Here is a 22,653-nt window from a genome sequence, read left to right as displayed (position 1 = left end):
TGGTAGGGAAGGGCAGGGCAGCCAGTCTAGTCACTGGAGGCTCTATTCAGTCAAAACTAGTTTGTCAGATACGAGGCTGCAACGTGATGCCTCGGCTAATTAAAAGATGTTACAGTGCCCGCCCAACGGCCGACTCTGGCTTCATGCGGGAGGCGTGTGATACCGTCTTGTAAAACGGACTTGAAAAGATGAGCGTAATCTGCAGAATTTTCTGGGTGTGGTGGTGCCTTGCATGGTAAAATGTGAGTTTCATAGTAATCACGGGTGACTGACGAAGATGACTTGTAATTAGCATCGAAACAAAGGCACACAGTGATCTTTCTTGTGGCGGAAATTATAAAAGAAATGATCTTGAATGTCCTACGGTGAACGCTGAGAGCTATTCACTGTGCGATGTGGTTTGGTTTTGTGGTTATTTGTTTTGCTGGTCCCAGAGGGTCCCCCTAGTGTCATCATTGTCATCATCTCTTCGACGGACTCACTGCCTGACTTTCACTTGTGAGCCGGGCAGTGCTATTATATACTGTTTTTAATTTTAAAAAAATCAGGTTTTTGACCCCAGTGACCCCATGATGACCTTTGACTCAGTTTGGTCATGTGACACGTTTTGGCTCGGCTATTGATACTTTTGACAAAGTTTGGTTGAAATCGGTCAAAATGTCAACGTTTGTTACTAACTAACGAACAATAAGCAACGGACTAAACAGAAGAACGCGATGATTTGTTGAGCTGCTATCCCGCAGCTAAATAATTCCAACAACCCAACCCTAACACAAATCAGTCTTCACATTGCATTTCTGGTCAGGAGGCTGTGACATTACTGCTCATATATTAGTTTTAAGCCTCCATGTGAGTTGTTGGATCATCTGGATACCAGAATGCGTGTTCGGTTGGGCAGTCACTTGTTAAGCGTGAATATTACTTTGTTGTCACGATATATGATACGATTTATGTATAGGACAGACAAGCTCTAGACCACAGACACTGATTTCTTCGCAACTTCATCAATGTGTCCACTTTATACCCCCCTTCGGTTTGTGAAGTCAAGTTAGTCAAGTCTTATTGCAAAAGTGTATCCCCGAAGTGATTACTTTCTTGATCACCTGGCATGCAACGTAATGACGTCACGCTATACGTAATCACTTCAACGCTATGGCAATCATGTGATTGGAGGGAGAAATAGTGACGCAATCGTCGAGGGAGGTTTCTCAGAAAACACCAACACCTGACTGTAATTGTATAGGAGTTCGGTTCTGCTGTTGTTTTTGTTGCTTTTTAATTAAATGTGATACGGAGACCTTGTCCTTGGTCTAGACATAGTCTAAGTCAACACAAACAAGTGCAGCCTGATCTAGTTTTTACTCGGAAGGAAAGTACAACCGCCTGACAGCACCCAGTATACAGTGACAAGAGGACAAAGTCCGAGCAGATAAGTCCGAGTTTTATTCCTTTACCGTGATTATATTTAGTGGCCGGAGTTGCCAGGCCCTCGACCCGTGGTGGGCCCTGGGCCCCCGCATCGGATATGGGGCCGTCTCCTTTTTGGTCGACGTAAATTCATTTACAGAGAGGACGCGCGGCGATCTTTAATTTAATAGTCGTTTATAGGCCGCGATATTAGATGAACTTCCGAGAGAAAACAGATGGGAAGATGCCGCCGACAATGTCTCGGAAAAGGAGATGACAAGTTGAAGGAAATGGGTTTGTTGATTTCGTATGCTTGATTAAAAATTATCAAACAACTGGACAGAATAATGTGCCAGCTAAATTTTTGAAGAGCTAATGACAAAATAATATAAATATGTGTATTTAGAAAAGTTGTACATACGGTTCTTAGTAAAAGGTCGTATACAAATTACGAAACACTGATAAGTTAAAAGGCCAGCCTTAAAACAAGTCCAATGTTCGTCAGTGGAAAGAAAATTATACAGTTACCAAAAATGCATACTGGTTAAACAATTCAGTGTTAAGCTTTACCAATATTAATATTAGACACTTCTAATTGATTGAGCAAGTCTTCGAAATGCACCGCTCCAAATATGAATTGTAAAACATTTAGTCTAGGAAGTATGCAAATGCGCAATCCGATCGAAGCTTAAGCCCCAGCCTCCGTCTTAGCCGTCAGTTCCGCTTCCTAATTGACATTTCAAAAGAAGAAAAGCAAGCCCCGAATTTCCTCAAAGCCCTCAAGGGAAAGAAGACATCGTCAAGCAAATGGCATCATCAGAGCAAAATACGGTTTCACCTTTCCAACTCTAGAATCAACTACAGAGTGCGAAGTCTGCACTACAGTGCCAGCATCTCCTCTTATATTTCGATGGAAATCTCTCCCCATCTCGCCACCGAGTCCCTCCAGTTGCCAACTGGGGGGAGCAGCGTGCATTGGGGGATTCTGTCTACCCTTTACCAGATCGCATAAGCGCCGATAACTCGATTATGGTGAGATATTATGTATGGATGCGGAGCGCGCGAAGCGTGCGACACGTAGAACTCGCTTCGCCTTCCCTGGGGCTCCCCGTGACGAGTTCGAATGACAAATTGGTGTGGCGGTATACCACACCGCGCGATATAATGTCCAGGCCTGGTATGTTGTCCCAATCGATCTGGATAGCGCTGGCACCGTGTAATAATATGAAGTTGAGGCGGCTGCGGCGGCTTGAACCAGAAATGAATCCGTTATGATGTGCAAATAATTATTTTCTGGCTTCTGTAAATAATGCAATAACATTATACAGTATTACTTCGGGAATGTGAACCGAGATGGATCCCGAATTATCGAACGCCTATGTAGCAATTTATGTCGTTCATTTGTATTTTGAGTCATACGGCGTGGAATCGTGTTGGAATGATTAACAGTTGATAGGAAAACTGGTTTACTGTTACTAATTTTAATTGACAGCTTTTTAAAATGGTAGTGCGCCTTCTGCGTAACCAAATGTAATTGTAGTTTTCATACTGGGGCTTGTGCAAGTTTTAAACATTAACTAATTCAAATTTTGAATACTTTTTTTGGCAGTTTTACATATAGAAAAAGCTGGACAAATATGGAGTGATTGGTACATGTGCCAATTCAAAAGGCTTATTTTTCTGAACAGTTTGTTGAGGATTTTTTACGTTTTCAGAGAAATACAACAGTAGAGACCCCAACATAAGTATACATTACAGAGAACAAGGTGTGAGCACAGTTCCTGATGACGTCATTCGTTTGGTATTGATTGATTTTTCGACACCCGTATCGAACAGAATCTCTCTAAACCATTAAGGTGTTGATTTGATAACTCCTTCATCAAGTGGACCCACATGTACACTCATATATTTCGCGTCTAGTAGGTGGAAAGCAGTTTTCGTTTATTTTGCCGCGGGCCGCCTAACATTAACTCGAGAAGTGGGGTGGAATGGGGAAACCGGATATGTTTTTTGGATAACATTCGCTCGAGAAGGACGCCAATAACATGAAACCTGAGAATGGTATCGACCCAGAGGACGGTACGAGATCGAAACAGTTTTGGAGACAAGTCGCAGCCCCCGCCCCTGACCTTAAAGATGCAAGTAGTCTGGTATCAGCGATACCCAGCCTCACTCACAAGAAATTTAAAAGTTATATTTTTACCTGTACGTCACTCTATATGTTTTAGATATAGGTTTTATGATTTTAACCTCACAGTTTCTTATTCACTTCCTAATCCTAACACCATATCTCTTACACCCCCATTCTCCTCTCCAACCTCATCCATAGCCCCAACCTTACCTACCCCCCCCCCCTCCATCTCCCTTATTATTTTAAGTTACATTTTATGTTGTTTTTACGTATTTATATACTAGTCTGATAATAGTTGTTAAGTTTTTACATTGTTGATTTTATTTTAGCTTTGCTTTAGATGATTTTGTGTGCGTCTGTTTAATGACTATATAGTTACTATTGTAAAACGAGTATTATTCATCCTCCTGGTTGCCTAGTGTCATTTTTTAATGAAATAATAATAAACCATGAATAATAAAAAATAATTGGAGGAACTAAACCCGGAGGTGATGAACTCTGCCAATATATCCCCCCGCCCAAAAAGAGATGACTTTAAATTTCTTCTAATTTTTTTGAAAAAAGTCCGAAATCGCACAAATGCTCATTAATAATTTGTAACCCGTCATCGGCATTCACAAAATCAGTATTAAGACCTTCACGAATATACAATTATTACAGTTAGTTTCAAATTAAAACGATATGTTTTAGCTTATTGTACATGTATAAAGTAAATATCAACTGATCTTGGCGGCAGTTACAGATTCCAGTATATTGTACAAAATGGTGATTGCCGTGTGTTGAAAATCCAGGGAGGTTTGGGGCATGCTCTTTTAATGAAAATTCCGTCTTGAACTACATTTTGGCCGACTCATGTTGCCCCCAACCGCAGCCCAATTAGGGTCAGCTGGAGATCAAACTTCGGCCAAATCTAACTTCAGGGACTAGGTCTGTCAGAGTGAAAGCTTTAAACTGGTCTCTACAGAATATGCAACTTGCATTCCTTTATGTGGTTAGACATTTCTTATAATCGAATTAAAAAATTGCACAAGAAGCCGGTAGTGATCGTAACTGCTCTGAGTATGAGGATATACATGTAGCTTGGATGTCCACTAATTAAATTAAATTTCCTGGAAGGGGGCTCTTTTACGGAAAGGAGAAAATTGTGGGTCACTTGCGGATTTGTACTTGCGGACTGTGTCACTTGGCGGACTTGTACTCACCAAAACTGGCATTCTACCTTCAGTAAAAGACAAGGTTGCTTATATTTGTTCCGGTATGTTGAAACATTTATTGTGTTTCCAGCCACAAGCAACATGTCTAGGAATGATTAAGCTAACGATTGATTGGTTATCAGCCAGTGACGGCAGCATGACGTCACATAGTCGGGATCACGCCTGTCGTGTTTTGAAGACGTCAGTGTGAGGTGTGGAACCAGACTTCGAAATGTGGTATAACGGTGACGCATTTTTTACGTTCCATGGCCGTCACAGATAACAATTACACCGGTGCGTCACTCTACGGCACAATTAGATTACAGCGATAGAAGATGCGAGTTTGTCGTGGATCGAGAATCAATCACTTTAATTTCACCTTGATGTTCAAGTCTGAACCATTCACAGGTGATAGTTAACAATTTACCAATACCGAGGGGTTTTAAGTGAACTAACACTTCCGAAGTCAGGACATGATTTCTTCATGTCTCTTTGGAGAAACAAACAGTTTGAATTAGCCGCTGTGACTTTTGTTTGCTTATCTGAAATTTTGTTTGTTTTGTTTCTCCCGAATGGGAATCGCTTCTCTTGTGATGTGTCTCTTCAGAGCAGAGCAGCCTTTTTTCTCATCTGTATATCTAACAATCTTGATCATTCCGAGAGAGAGGTTTTGTGAGTGGATGTCGGCAACCCCGCAAATTATCTGTTATTACCCTCCTGACGAGCGGGCATCATCTGGGCCCGTGCCGGGACAAAGTCCACCATCTCCCCCAAACCTTCCATCTCCTTCCAGACCTCTCGAGAGCATCTTACGGTACTCCGTCAGCCCTTGCTCAAGAGGCACGCTTGTTTCCCCCAAGTTCCTCTTCTCGTTCAAAGAGGATGATGCCTTTGATCTCAGAGCGGAAGGAATGACAACGGCCAATTGGGCCATTTTCCTTATCGTGAGGTCTCAATAATAATTTGGCTTTTACCCAAACGAGTTTGCTTCTTTTTTTTTTGTACAACGCGGATTCCGCGGGAACTGTGTTGTCTGGCAACGGGGAATGGATGACGTCATCCAACCACAAAAATGGAAATGGAACAAATTGAGCCTGTAAATTAATTTTAAAGCGAACTTGAGGATGACAGAAAACATAAGTATGGATATGATTATTTTCTCATCGATCAAGACAGTTTTAGAACTGAAGCTATCAGGTGAAGTTCCTGCAAAAATGAAAAGGTATTACGCCTTTGATATTTTTAAACATCCTAAAGCAAATAAAATGTCATTACAGTTTTCACTTTACAGATCGTGCGCAAAAAGAATGGCATGATGTATGTAAAATATTAATATAAATTATTTGATTATCATTGAATTTCGTTGTTTAAGAGGTCGCAATTTTATGTCTCTCCGAATACCGAGATTATTGAGGGTTTTCAACCTTCGCACCTTTTATGGCTTCGGCTGAGGTCCAAGATTTGTGACTTTATAGGCCCCAAGTTTACTCACATCCTCTGTCTAGGTTCGTTCTTCGCTTCAGGAATATCACGATTCTATTAATTTCCGCCGATGTTTTGAGTCGTTTGCATTTGGTCACATTTTGATTTTGAGCAATAAAGGCCGCTAAAGTGATCCCCGAGCCGGAATGAAACCGAGATTTAGGAAAGAGTCGCTGTGAGCAGTTTTTCAATCTTATTTTTAGAAGTGAATTAAGTGTGAAAACTGGTTAATAAGACATATCCGAAAACCTCAATCAGTGTATAATATTGCAGCCTGAGAAGACAAGGACTAAGTACAGTTAGTGGTCATTTGGTACGTTTGGAATGAACAGGACAAAAGCGCAGCTAGGGAGGCATGTCCATAGGGGAACTGCTGCATCGGTAATTGGAAAGAGAGCGCGCAAAGATTTAGTACAAGCTTGTGTAATATTGAGCTATGTACTGAAAGAAAATCTACTGCTGGCCATAATGTGTCCCTGGGCAAGCCACTTTACCCGGATACTGGCCCCTTTCCACCAAGGGTACAATGGGTTATATCGGCATAAGATAGGGAGTAACCTGCGATAGAATGGCATCCCATCCGGGGGGACAGAGATAATCCACAGCCGTTTCATACCATTTATACTCTTGGTTGGAGTGAGGCAATTGTAGTAATGTGTCTTGCCCAAGAACACAATGCACAATGATAAAGTCTGAGACAGACTTTAATCATGAAGAGAAAGTGAAAACATAGGCTTAATTGTTTTGATACTTTAAATGCAAATAAAACGTTGGATTCGCCACGAGCGGTGCAACTGTTCAACAGACGAGATCTAGGCAGTAAAACACACTTGTTACAACATAACTGAGTCATTAATTGTCGCGCAGTCGCGTCAACGAACCGTGACTAGCATGCTTGCTGCGTGGGCAGGACTGCACTCGTGCGTATTGCTAATATCCCGACCTCCCGTCGCGGAGGGGAGTTCATTTTATATTCACTTTTTTTTCTCTCTCATAAGTTAATTTGTATGACATTTCTTCTTTTTCTTGCCTGAGTTCATGTCTGTTTTGATTTTGAATGGATTTGCGAGTAAACAAAGCAAAGAACGACACCTTTAACTTAGCCACATTTGGCAGTTTTGTTGACGATTGAGCGCTTATTTAAAGTATTTGATTATCACATGATTTGTGCGTTTCTTTTTTTTTCTTTTTCAGTTTAAACTTAGCTGAATTATTAAGTTAACAGCGCTATGACATTTTTTTAATTCGCTTAATTTGTTTCCTTTTGCTTTTTGTTTTTGTTTTTGGGCTGTGACGTCATCAAACCGGAAGTTAGGCGTTGTTAATGCATACACTCAAGCGTTCATTATAATTTTCCCTTTTTTTAGAAGTTCTTTTTCACTTCATGCATGACGAAAATGTGTCCTCTCTAAACTTAATCAGTATTCAGTTTGCACATTTTGACTGATGACGTCATCATACCGGAGTTAACGTGTACGTCTACATAAAATATACTTTTTTTTTTCTTTTTTTTTGAACAGGACAATATTCACAACTGGGCAATGTCCTATATGAAATAGTTTCGGCCCGATCACCCAGCGTTTGTATAACAGAACAAACGCGAATCTCTAGTTTTTGTTTGTTTACTGTTTTCACAGGGACACTAATTTCTATCATTGCAGTGCAATGACACATAATGAACGGTAATAACCCCAAACCCGACAGGTGCTTTTGGACAAATCAAGCAAAAACTAAAATGCTTCAATTAACAGGTATACAGGCAAAGTGAAAGCTCGCGATCTGAAGCCAACCCTATAACTGTCTTTTTTCTCTCAATCTTTTGCTCTGCACCGCCAACGAATGACAGACTTCTCAATTTCCGGTTTTGTTTGATCACCGGTGCATTCATGACACGTGAGATCACAATAATTACAGTTGTGACCCCCTACCCCACGGGCAAACGCGTCACACCCCTAGGGAAACACATCACTCACCGTGGGGGGCAAGGTACTCATCAAAGCGTTGTATTTTTTTACGCATCGCTAGCAATATCGATATTCGAACAGCGAAAGGGACAAACATGAGTTTGTATCTACTGGAGAAAAAAAATCCAATTTTGAAGTTTGCCATTTGGTCGAGTAATAAGATATCGCGACCAAGAGCACCAGAAGAAATACTGCCATCGACTTGTGGCTCGATGAGGAACATAACTGTTTTTCGAATCCGGCTTATTGGATTGACTACATCTCGGATGACATAAGTGTGGCATTTTGGGTGCGTGTGGGAATTTGGTTTTATTTCAAGCAGACGGGCTTTCGCACTTAGGTTTCAATTTATCAAGGGCATTCACAGACCGGCTGGCTCGTGTGCTGTTATCAAAATATTTCGATTTCGAAGCCACGAAGATTATTTCTTGAGAGTCAAAATAACCCAAAGACAGGTATTATTTCCGACGGTGTTCTCCAGCGAATTATTTCTGTAGCAACATGTCATCTGTGGCGCGTTTTGGTACATTTTGTTTATTAATTGTTTGGATCCTGAATCTGGGTTTGACCACTCTGAGACTTGGGATGGTTTTACTAACACACAGAGTTGGGAATTTTAGGTTTCCGATTTAGCACGAGTGTCACAATAATTATTATAGCATAGCGTGTCATGATGTGTGATATTATAGCTGTTAAGTGGCTCGAATACATAAAAATAATCCTGAAAAAAGACCGATTTTAATTTATGGAAACACGATTGTTTCATCAGGTTAACTATTCTGTGTCAAATCGCCTAATGTTGTGCGCCGTCGTGTCGGTTATGAGTGACACCGCGTGATTAAGTGTTGTGTTACTTTGTCGTGGCATTTCGTGAGATGTCGTCGTTTGGAGAGTTACGCCTTGGTTGAGCATTGTGGTATGGTGTGTTGTGTCATGCCCTGTCATTCCACAGGAGCGCTGTGGTGCAATGGTTACGGTGTTCGACTCATCATGTGAAGTGATGGTACGTGGGTTCGCACCCTGACGAGGAACATTGTGATTGTGTTCTTTGGCAAGACACTTTACTACAATACCCTACACCCTGTGAAGGTAGAGACCAGAATTCGCTGATCTCGAGCTGCTGGTCTCATGGCCGGATGAAAAGGGGTAATAATAATTGTGAAGCGCTTTGAGACCTTTGGTATCAAGCGCTATATATAAGCGGCACATTTTATTATGTCCAATCGCTAAGTGTGGCCATTGTATTACAAGCTTTAGGTCCTAATGGCAACTGCAGATATGCTCTTTTGTGGCGATGCATGTATTATTCGGAAGTTTTGTTTTATGAAGTAACAGGTTGCACACCTTAGTTCCTTCTCATATATTATAGCATTTGAAGAACATTTTATCAACTTATTTTTATCTTAATTCGATTTAATAATACTAGATTACATTTTATTTCATACTAACAACTGACAATTTGACCGCTGGGACGGGGGTTCACTAAACCTGGAATATAATAACCAACCAAATAATGAAATCATCCGAGTCAGACGAAAATGTCATCCTTCCGGCATTCAAACTAAACGTCAAAAAATGTGTTTTTCTCTTTATATATCCTCGGGCTGTGTTTCTACCTCGATTTGCTCGACGCGTTCGTGTCGGTCACGTGCGCTTCTTTCTGCCCGCGGTACGGTAATTACGACACGAGGCTCCCGCCAAAACGTACAATTAAGTAAGATATCAGTCATCCACGCGCGAAACAAACAAAAAAAGAAATCACATATGAGCTGAGATGTGCGTGGCACTGCTCTCTGCGTTCACTGAACCTGAAGGCGAGATGAGCAATTTGAAATTCTCCGATCTCATTTATCTTTGGAAAGAGCAAACATGAGACCCTTAAACGCCGGGATATCTGAGATAGATACAGAGCAAGGAACACGGTGGAAGTTCTCCGGAGGATCTCCACTTTTTGTGGGTCATTTTGAAAGGATCTGTGGGGTTTGTTATATTGTGGATTACGCGATCTGTTTTGTCAGATCTCCAGATCCGGACTTCCTCCGCGCGTTTACGGTTGTCGAGGCCAAAATGACGGATCTCGAGAGGGGACACGTGTGCGAATTTCCTCTAGGCCAGGTTTCAAGTTTCATTAGAGTTATTCCTTCAAACGGTTTGTTTACTTTCACTCCCGTTCTTAGCTTAGGCAGCCCGAGTTTGCGCATGTCTCTTAGTAACTTAGAGGAATCTCGAAAATGCCATTTCGGTAAAGAGGGTCACGACCTGAAGGACTATGGACTGACAGTCACTTTCCGATCGGGTGAGATCCATTAATGCTTACAATTATTCTTACACGCAATAATACATAACACTGCCCAAAACTGCAGTGTTAAAGTAACTACACCATAATGTCTATACTCTTAAAGTGTTCAATAACGGTGTAAAAGTAACAATTCACATTTTTGTAAATACTGCGGTGTGCAGTATAATATCCACCCAACAGTTTGAGGTATTTTAACTTTTGATTTCCTCGGCATTATGACAAACCCTCAAAATTCCATTATCTATTAGAAAATCTTATTGTAATAGACAGCTATGACTTCCAACAACAAGAACGCTTTCAGCATTGACGTCTCCAAAACTATACCCCTAGAGCGCCCCCTATCTGCAAAACCTATGTTCAGTGATAAGTCCTTCCAATAAAGAGAAAACTCCTATCACACCTTGTTATTACACACTCAGATCTACTAATTACCCCGTTTATACCAGCGTAAATGTCACCGTAAACTCAGTCCATCTTTCACGGGCACCATCCTGATACCATGGAAAAATGTTAGCAATTTCTCCCGTAGATTGCCATGTTTGCCCTGTGGTGTCAAACCTGCCCACGGCATTTCTAATCAAGCGGTATTTGCAGACACGATATACCGTCCATCAGCAAGTCTCGCAGTTCTCCAACGCGAAGTGGTTAACCTCCCGTCTGAAACGACAGGTTGAGAGCCAAACAGTAGCCGCCTTTCAAGTCTCAGGAACTTGACATTACTTTACATCCGAGTTCGCCACAAGCTTCAATGTACTGTGGGGCGGTGTGGTCGGTAGTCGAACCAGACGTGCAGATGACGTCACTGGACTACTTAATGTGTTGGACGACAACACGCATGCGCTACAACGTATTGTGCGTCCGAAATCTGTTAGCCACGTAACCGCACTTCCTCTATGGGAACGAGTCACAGCATAATGCAAAGGTTTACTCAAAGATCGTGGACAAGGTATTTAAACCTTAACCAGTCACATGCAAGACCTTTTGATGGGACATCGTTGCTAAGTGACACACTGGAATCCGTAGACTCCTGCGGATAGGTGGGGCAAACTCCCCGGCCATGTTGATCGTTAGAGGATGGTATATCAGACTGGAATCAAGTCTAGCCAGCCGAGGCATATCGTCACCAACGTTTACTCGCGGTGTCTTATGTTTCTGTGCCAATGTGGATCATTTCCTCTCCACCGCTTCGATATTGGCGTGATGGAGTCTAAACATGGTGACATTTACTCAACTGAGGGTCGCACGAAACTAATAGAGGTCATCAGCTTGCTTTGGCGATAGACGTAGGCTTCTCTTAAAGGTTACTTTCAAAGTGCTAAATACTGTGACGTCTACTGCTCGTACAGTTCATTACGTTTGTGTTGCAATACTCAAACATATAAACCAATGTCTGAACTTCTATCATGTACCTTCATTATCCAAAATCATGTTTCTAATTAAAACTTCGTGGCTTCTAATTTGACAAGCAATTGACGAAAGACGTGTAATACAAGACGTGTAAAAGTGCAGACTCCTAATTGGGTTCAAATGTACGCTAACATGGAAGAATGCCTTCTCGTTAACAAATAAAAACGTGCGAGTAATTATTGCTCAATAAAAACAGAAGACTTGAGGAGACATCCATTCCTTACACACGAATGCGAATACTACAGCATTCAAGGAGGTCATTTTGGATCAATTAAATAAATTACGAAATGTACGCCGATACACGCCGCTGAAACCCAATACATTTACTCTGCAGATGGCAGAATAAATGTGTTTAAACACTCCTGCCGTTTGAACACTCATAGACAGTAAAAACAAATCATTCTTCTTCCTCTACCATGCCTTTAACACTGGCTAGTCACCAATAGTCAGATCACATTTCAAGCAAGCACTGTACGGGACTAGTCAAATTCACTCAACAGACAATAGCAGGCAAGAAGAAGGTACAGCTGGCTTAGGTGTATAAAGTTAATAAACAGTCACAGCCAGTCAATCCTGCTTTATGTAGACTGGGAGCTCTTAACTGTTGAAAACAATCAGTTGATTAATTGTGACTATGAAGACAATTTTGCACAGAACGTTTGTTTGCATAGGAGGGTTTTAATTGTATTTCCAACTTAATTCAAATTGTGCTCCCTAACAATTGTCATAATAATTAACATGCTTATTAAGCAAATTAAGTTTGGAGGGGTTATGGAAGAAAATTAAATGCAGTAAATTAAAACTTTGGCATCAAGATTTTCATTTTTTAAGCTCGTCTATCTAAAATAACTACAACCTGATTGTTAAATAAAATGATACCATTCCTTATCACACTTAATGGTTGTCATGCCTAATTTGCTATTTTTTCTAATTTCTAGAAAATTCTGTTTCAATTCACATTGTGGTAGGCTGCAAGATAATCCCGTGAAATATAAGAGGATGACAAGCTATATCATGTACATGGATTCAACTGATGAAAATTGAATAAATTTAGTTCCTTGCAAATATCACTTGATTTGTGAAACTGATACCGTTTAATATTACAAGACACGACATATCGTGTATAGTGGTGTTGTATTTTATGACTAATGCCTCACTCATCTGTCACATTACAAGCCCTCGGCGCCACCCTTACTCATCTCTTCGGATTCCCATTTGTCAATTTCAATTTCGGGCCGAAATCCCGAGATTTATATTTTCCCTCAGACCTCAAGCCGACCAGAGAAGAGATCTCATTACAAAGAGGTTGATGACTTTCCGTATTTGGAAAAACAATAACATCAACGCAACTAGGTATTTGAAATAATGCACGGTTAATCACGCCCACACGAATATGTCACAGACTGCTTAATGTCTTACGTCAAATACATAATGTGATTAATCTGATACAATCCTTGAAAATGCACGTTTGTGTCCCACTGAACCTTATTTTCAATTTTCATTTTACCATTTTTAAGGGCATTTTGGTGCCTTTTTGGTTTTTATGCTAACGAAAAGTTTCATGAGCAAAAGTGTGATGTTATTTCAGGCAGAAACCTCAATGTTAAAGCTATTTCAGTCCCACAATTTGCCAGAATTTTTGATATTTTGCCATCGTAATTTCTTTCTTTGGTGATTCGTTGTTGTTTCAGTACATGACAGTTTTATGAGCAATGTTTTCTCACAATTGTTTTCAATGAGCAAAGTTTGGGTTCACAATTTGAACAGAAAACACCTTAACTGAACAGTGCCTTCCTGAAATGACATCACAGCAACAGTACCCTCATTTGTCATGAAAAACATGCCTTTTTGGACAATTTGTAAGTGTTTAGAAAAAAGTGTACTTTTCAATAAAGGGCTGTCAAATGGTTTTAAGAGGAGTAGAAAGTTGCACAACATATGTTCCCAAGTAAAAATCATGTCACGGGCCCGTTAAAGTTAAGGAAAAGAAGATGATCTATTGTGTTATTTAAAAACAAATGCTGATACCTGCCATGAATGGAACAATCAAACGAATGAAGTTTTAATATCAGGTGACAAGATTTAATTTTTCATTTGTGGAATATACCGACATGTAAGCAGTTCAAATCAATATTATTCAATTCAGTATCAAATTACACCAAGCGGTTAATGTTCAAATATTTCGATTAGTAACTATAATCGGTCAAATATCAGCATTAAAAATGACCCTTGGTTTCGTTACGGTTTTGCAGGTTTTGATTAACAATTTTTTCAGACAACTCGTGTCCATGTACGATTGATTCAGTTAAAAAAATGCCGAATGGTTTTATACAGCCATCATTTCTTTAAAGCTATTTCTCTAGCCAGTGCTGTTAATGGATGACTTATATTTCAACAGTGCTAGCCTGTAAAGTGTAAAAGGAATTGGAGGGTGTCATTCTAATGCGGATTTTCTTGACGTCTTTTAAAGTTAAAGTATTGATGCAGACTAGCTTTCTCAAGACTTGATTCCCCAGAGATTATCCTCTTATCACGTGGCTAGCACCTCCCGTGCTCTCCGCGTTAATTCGCTCACTCGCGGAACCCTATTCGTTTATGTGCATGGTCTTGTGTTTTTTTTCCTTCCGCGGACTGATCAAGTACAAAAGTGTCTGCGATATCACGCATCGGATCGGAGCTGGAGGCGAAGCGCGAATGGATATTAATGTGCTGAAATAGTGCAGTAGCTTTCTCTTTTTTTTTGCTTGTACCAAGTCGGAATGAAATGTACTGTGACGATGTGTTTCTGGCCTTTCTTTGCTTCAGTTCAAGCGAGTTCTTATAAATTATGTCCCCGTCACAAAGTCGATTTGCAATGAGGTAGCGACAGTTCGCATTGTCATAGTCATATTTTCATGTACGTAAACACTCTTTTTTTCTCTCCAAAATTGGGTCGCTTTTGCCTGCGTCCATCATTATGACATGCAGTAGATTGATAGGATCCACAAGTTTGTTTTCAACAAAATTTTGATCTCATTTTCCACAAGTCAATTAACGGTTACAATTTAATATCAGCCGGGGAACCAACGCTGGCAAAATGCGTAGGCGTGGGTTTGCTAAATACCAACCCCTTTTCATATCTTGGATTGATCTTAAACAAAACTCCTTGACTATTATGTATACGATCGAAGTAAAATTTAACAACACAAATTTATCATTTTCAGTAAATTAAAGATATAAAGTCGATACCTTATTGGTTTCTTTTCCCAGGGGGACTTTGAACAGAGTCGTACTGGGACGGCTCAAATTTATTTCACGCAAACGTGTTCCGAAATCAAAATTATAAAATCACAAAAGGTATCAATAATTGCTTTGTTATTTTAATATGAATAATATGACGTCTATCGTTCTGTCCATTGAAAAAAAGTAACCAACCTATTATCTTTGAAGTACGATTGTGCCACAGATGTTCAGGCTACATTCTGTGCAATTGGTTTTTCTTTCAAGGTGAATCGTTTTGTACATGTTTCTGTTCAGCCTCTAGAAGGCGTGCAAGTAATGTCAGTGATTATCAACTTGTCCATTAGGAAGCAAGGTCGAAAGATAATGGATACAAATCTGATGTTTCTCACTGAGAATACATTGCCATTCATAAAACATAACACAGACATATGTTGTCAATGTACAAATGTAATTCACGCATTCAATTGCAAGCTATAGCAGCAGTTCACTGTGCTCACTCAGAATGACTTCTTTTGTAATACTAAACGCTCAGATGGACTGAATGTATTTTACTCATAACTTAAATTACTTAATTTACCTCAGGCGGTAACGCGTATTTTTTTCTCAATCGTAATTTTTTCTTTCGATATTTTTTTCTTTCGCCAATCGTATTTTAAAACATTTACTGCAATGTCCAAAAGGTTACGCTTTTACCCTCAGGCTTGTTTTGATCACGCAGTGACAAAATTATAACCTCGACTTCGCGCAACTAGCGGGGAATGTCATTGATTAATTTTAACACCGGCCTGCAAACGAAATTAAAGATAATATTTAGTCATTTCAGTGAAAGCCGTAAAACTTAATAACTCGTAACAAAACAATTTTAATAGGTTTTTCCTCTAACCGGATGTCGAATATGATATTATTATTTTGACATTTAAAAGAATTTAATATTATAACGTAATCATTCAAAGCCATTTATAATTGACACAATGCGTTAAAAGGATTCCCTTATTGCCTTTAGCCTTTAGGCCCACGGGATATTTTCTGTGAATAAAGATTGTTTTCTTTGTCAGAACAAACTGGAAATGTACAGTGATTGTGTTCTTTTTAACACATGAGCCCCAATAAACGAAGTTTACCCATCGCAGTTAACGATTTATGTAAACTTCTTGGTGAATGGTCGCCTGCGTGCATTCACAAAAGTGACCGTTATTTGTGGAACACTTACGTGACAACTTGACCGCTGCCATTTTGGATGTGTGATCTGCGGCTAACTTGAACAAATATGAACACCTAACTCAATAATTGCCCAAAATTTGGAGGGGAAATGTCAATCTTTTTTCAGACAGGCTTTACGTAAGCATTAACTTATCAAACATGAATTCTCTCTCGAAGATCAGAAACTCCATTTTTCCCAAATAACACGATTTTCCCTTCAAGCATAAATATTTTACGTGCCTCCCCCAAAGGAAAATCTCTTCCACAACAAATGTTCTTTTTTACACATTAATATTTCCTTTTCCCTAAATCCCTCGCCAAAATTTTAAAACTGTAATATAATTTTAGTCCCTTTTTCATACCATGTGCATAAGTGAGGAATCCTTAATTTCATTGCAAGAAAACATAAAATATATGATAATAAAAAGATATAAAAAGTCCTGAAACATAATGACGTCGCGCTTTGTTTACGCGCGCTTCTTCATGCGAAAGTGTGCTCTCGTCCCCACCTGGCTCTTAGGCCTATAGGAAAACGCACACGTAAACAAAGCATGACGTCATAATGTCTCATGACTATTGTGCATTTGCGCGCTGTTGTAAAGTTAAACGTCTCTACGTCAGCAAGCTTTTAAATTTAATGCTATTTGATTTAATTTCTATAGATCTAAATCTGCGTCCACGTGATTCTGCCGTGATACGTTCCTCGTTTTCCCCAAACCCACGATATAGAGCCTACATTGTATACATTATCTCGTACTCACAACGATTAAGACACCCAGTCAGAAAAATCGGATGAAATAATACAGATAACAGTACACGTCATGAAAACCTGACGACTGCACTATCGATCACACTCGCGATATGATGGAGGTTTAATTATTTGTGTTTGAAATTCGACACCACCTTGCAGGAGCGGCAGCAGTACCGAAACTCATTATTTCTCGAGTTCTCACATTAAGATACTTGACTTGCACTTTTCACCCTTTCATGTCGTTTCCTTCTAGATTAATGTAAACGCGTGATTTGGAGTGTTTTGAACATAACACGTCTAATCGTGGAGTGACCGCTGAAAGACATAAAGAACGTCAGCAAAGTTGATCGCTACGTAAAAGAAAAAAATTGATTTTTCTGTTACTTCATAAAAAAACAAACCTAATAATGAGCGTCAACTTAAACGCTTGTAAGCCATTGCACACGTTAGGTAAAAGTATATCAATAGTTTTAGAAGATTTTTAATATTGGTTTCTATTATTTTTAATATTGGTTGCTATCAAAAACATAATTATAAGAAATTATATTTAATCGTTATGTATTATATGCTTTTCAAACGAGCCAACTAAATAGCCAAGTTATAGGCCTAAGCATTTAATCAAAATATAGCAAGATTATTAAGAAAGAAGGCCTAAGTTGAAATTTTCAAACAAAAAATAATTATGCATATGCAAATTAAACAAAAATATGCACACAGAGACTGCATATTGGGATTTCGCAGGCCACATTTTGATATCTGCTGGAGTTCTACAAGTTAAATAATTTTTCCTGTTTTTAATACCAATAAGAACGTTCCCAGTTACTATTACATTTTGGTACACATAACGCCAATATTCATTTGGTGTTATTCAGACGTGTTGCCACGGCACACGCACTTGTAATATCAAGATAATATCTCGATTTCCTTCAAATTATGAATCTTTCCAGACGGAATCATTTCAGAAGCTATTTGGTTTGGAAGGTCCGACGACCTTTACGATTTGTCTCATAACAACTAGGTCTACAGTTATTTTCTCCAACACTATAAACAACGTGCAATAGCTCTGAGATACGGTCAGTGGCCCTATAACACACAATCAAGTGGTGCCTTCAAGGCGTTACTCGTGCAATAAAAAAATAAGCAGATCTACCTCCATAAATACTGCCATATTTGTTGACTATATCGATGTGGTAAAAAGAAAAAAAGAATTCTGCCATTTATGTGTTGACTTTACAGTCGTAAAAAAAGTGCCGCCATATTAATTTTGTTGACTGTAGAAGTGACCCCCCCCCCTCCCCAAGGGGAAATACCGCCACATTTGTTGATGTACAGTTGTATTCCAAAATGCAAATATACAAACAAATTAATGTACTGAAAATATAATTGCCGTCATATTTGTTAACAATAAAAATGTACACACCTGAACTGCCACCAATCTGCTAACTGTAGGCTACAGGTGAACCAAAAAAACAATGTCATATTAGTTGACTGTACGGATGAAACAAATCGAAACCACATCTTTTTTAAAATAAATGCTGCCAAATTTACAGACGTGCCAAAAAATCCAGCAAAATTTGCCGGTAAACTTCTAAGGTGTTTGTTTTTCCCTATAAATAATGCGCATCATCACTACTCTCCTGAATGGTTCCCGCAGTTTTTCTACACGCCGAAGGTATTTTCCGTATGCAGCCCGGCTATTTACCTTTTAACACGAAGTGGATGCAAAACTGAGGGATGATCGATAGTGTCCTAGACTCGTTGAGAGGAAAAGGCGGGAAAAATTCGCGCCAAAAGTAATGCACATTGACCATGCACGTGTTTGTTTGGAATTCCACATTTGACAATCAATATTTTATAAATTAGTGTTTGACATATCACATGGACGAAGCTGTGTTTGCTCCTTGACATATTACTCGAATATCTTAAAGTATCATCGGGTTGAAACGAGGTATAGGTGTATTATACCTGGACAGATATGTATAATATGTAACATTGGGCGACGTCATGATGACGACATCCTAAAGGTGCATATTTTAAAGTCCTACATCTAGAGAATCAAGACTTGCGGAAACAGCTAATATTTCATGGAACTATGTTCGTGCTCACAAACTGATAAAAAAGGGGTAAAGCCGTACATTCTGTTCATCGAACAGACATAGATCTAGTTAAGTTTTAAAGACGTTACTTAAATCATTGTTCCAGTGTATTCCTTCAAAAGCTGTAATAATTATACCTAATTGAAACCACTTTGAAGTTATTGTAACAATTAGGCGTAGGTGAATAGATCCAAATTCATGTTTAAAAAAAATCGTGACTGTATAGTTTTCTACGTAAATTAAAAGAAAATGTCTTAACGTCGGTGTTTTACTTGTCAATGATTTATCCATTATATCAACTTCGAAGTCAGACCTTTTAGACCTGAATAACTGTTTTTAAAACGATCACATAACAATCGTGACTGCATAATTTACCACTTCCCTTGCATTTAAAATCCCATCAGTCCCGCAAGTCGGCGCACTTCTGAACTCTCGTAATCAGAACATCTTCCCATGCAGGCTGGTTTAAAGTTCAAGACTGATCCTTTACCAGCTAATTACACTCAACAACGAAGTCAACAACGGGCGAGCATTTCTTCTGAGTGGGCAATCTGTATAACGCGCTATCGCTTCTAAGGTTCGTTAAGAGACCTATCCACGCGCAACATCGTATCAGGAAATGGGGCCGCGTAATATTCAACATCAATCACACTGTCATCTCTCAGCTCGCCCGAAGTTTCATTGTTTCCCCCGATCCCCCTTTTTTAATCACTGCGATGAGTCAACTCACTTCCTCGAGGCAAACCAATGCAAGATTCCAAAAAGGAAAGGAAAATTGAAGGTGCATTTCTGCCAAACAGAAAGGTATTTTGGCGTTGGAATTATGCGACACAATTTTCAACACACTAGCTTTTGCCCATAAAAAGTTGCAGAAATCTGTCATCAATGTACCCTCGTGTTCCTCGGCGAGTTTATTTATGTAGATGTGGTCGTGCTTAATTGTAGTGTTTGTATTTCAGTCCCTTAACCTAGTTTTCATGCCATTAATGAATTCTTCTAAAAGGTTACTGTATTTATATACGTGTAACCTGTAGAAATAGAGGGGCCTATATCCTGTAAATATACATTGTGTATTATTCTGCAGTTATGCCTAACATAACACGACATTTTTTAAAGGGCCCATACAATCTAGTTTTTTTGTTTAATGCAGTACTTGAAAATGCACCTTTGTGTCCCATTTAACCTTATTTTGAATTCTGTTTTGCAATTTTCAAGGGTAATTTAGTGACTTTGGGTTTTTTTTTGCTAATGCAAATTTTCATATTCATGAGCAAAAGAGTGATGTCATTTCGGGCAGAAACCTCAATGTTATAGCTATTTCAGCACCAAAAGTTGCGATAATATTTTGCTGTCGTACATTGTTTGTTTTTTGGTGACTCGTCGGTTGTGTCAAAACATGGCACAATTTGAACAGAAACTCCTAAACTTAACAGTGTCTTCTTGAAATGACATCACAGCAATATCGCCCTCAGTTGACGGAAAACATGGCAAATTTGAAAAGTTTAAATAGACGTGCACTTTTCAAATAAATTAACAAAAAAAAAATAAGTCATATAATTTCATACATTTAAGAGGAGTAGAAAGTTGCACAAAATACGTTCCTAACAAAAATTCACTTTCACTTCATGACCCCTTTAACATTTCTTTCTAATCCGTATTATTTATAGTACACAAAAAGAAATTAGTATATCATGGCATTATGACGTAGGCATAGTCACACGTTGTGGGGAAACTTCCCAGCCAGGATTTAAAAAAAAATACTTTGGGTCTCAAGTTACACATCCGTGTACTATTTACCAGAAAATTAAGGCTACTAGTTAGCAACCGTGACTTGGTGTCTGTGAGTGCAGGAGGCGATGATGTTACAGCTGCGTTTGGCAAACAAGCTACCGCGCACGGTATATTGGACCGCGGTCCCTGTTCATGCTCATTACGGGCGCAAGTGTGACGTTTGTATGTGGCGGCGAGGCCGGGGCAAAACCGCGCGGGGAGACCCGGGCTAGTTCGAGAGCAAACTCGGTAAAAGCTACTGCGCGCGTCACCAGAACACTTTAAGATATTTGCTCATTTAAAAGCGGTGGGTTGCGGTGGGGGGGGGGGGCACAATGCAATTACTGGGTTCGAAATAAGGTTTGGCGAACTTCTGAGCGGATTTTACGGGAGAGGAACCTTGAAGTCTGCGGGGGAGTACGTAATACACACGCCTTCCGGTCACGTGATGTCAAAATACATTTTACGTGAGTCTTATAATGTGATTTTACCTGAACTAGTTTACATTCCGTGGAATAAACAATGGCGGATAGAACTTGGATTCTGACACATTTTCTCTGTATTAATGCTATTTACTATTAACTCTGTAGTCCTCTGCCTATTGGTAATTTGTACAAGATAAAAGACCTTCCTATACAATTTTGTATATGATTAAAAATAACATGTTTATCCCTAACGTCCTAGCCATTACTTTGGGATAAAAAACTGAGAAATACAGAATATCATGTACTACAAAAATGATGCATGCAGGCACCAAATAAAAAAATTTAAAAATGCTATGAGTTGTGTGCCCATTTATGTGCTCATGTACTGCATACTACTACCTGTAGTATTTTGTAGCTTTATGTGAGGTTAGGGCTAAACCAGTCATTTGTTTTATAACAAACACTGAGCACCATTTCCAATGAGCCTTCAATGTGCAGGAATCTATTGGTTGGTAACAGATTTTACCCACAATGGCATTAACAGTCTTAATACTGTGTATGGGAGTCCCAAAACTTAATTAGGGCCTAACCCATAGATTAAGGTATTGAATTTAGGGCAAAACAAGACAATAGAAGAACTTAGGCAATGCAAGAAAATAAACTGGCATGAAATGAATAAAAAACCAGTCCAATACCCCTTTAGTATAATTAGTCAACTGTGTCAAAAGAAACGTGTGGTACCTAACTGTATTTCTACACATTACTATGCCACCAGACTACTGAAGGGTCTGTTCAAAAAGTTGGACATGTACCAGTCTAGTCTTACAAGGCTTCAAATTGGAATCGCTTGGCATTACTCTCAGGTGCAAAAAGTTGAGGGAAAAAAGTTTCCTTTAAGCATTGTATTGAGACCTCAAACTTGGCTGGTGAAATACTAAGGACCTTGTTTTTGTCTCAATAATGACAATTTTGGAGAATTTTGTCAGTTTATTGGTGAGAGAGGTTGGCCTGCATGGGTTTGTTTTGCATTGTTTTTCAGCACTCAGGTTCCCAGTCTCGCACATTCACACCCTTGGCATTTATGAAAGAGATTTTTATTAGTTATTTGGTGTTTCTAATGGTCAAATATTTTATATAACCTATAATCATTTTTTTGGTCAAAGATGGCGGACATAAATTGCAAAGCTGTGGTTGGCAAAAGAAATTAGAAGAACTGTGACGTAGCAATTTTAGCACAATACTTTGACATAGTCCTAGGTCTCTAATCTTCCTAGCCAAAAGGGCCTAGGGGGTTAGGGATAAGGGT

At 39.3% G+C, this 22,653-nt stretch overlaps 1 protein-coding gene across 6 annotated transcripts in view; it reads right to left on the bottom strand.

Annotated features, from left to right (window-relative positions):
- The window catches only part of LOC119726277 (glutamate receptor ionotropic, kainate 2-like), a 57,302-nt gene that overhangs the window by 33,387 nt on the left and 1,262 nt on the right, over positions 1-22,653 (bottom strand). The gene's annotated exons all lie outside the window — the stretch shown is intronic.

The sequence above is a fragment of the Patiria miniata genome, unplaced genomic scaffold (assembly GCF_015706575.1).
Source record: "Patiria miniata isolate m_02_andy unplaced genomic scaffold, ASM1570657v1 HiC_scaffold_2, whole genome shotgun sequence".
NCBI classification, from domain to species: Eukaryota; Metazoa; Echinodermata; class Asteroidea; order Valvatida; family Asterinidae; genus Patiria; species Patiria miniata.
This window is presented reverse-complemented; position numbering and strand designations above follow the sequence as displayed.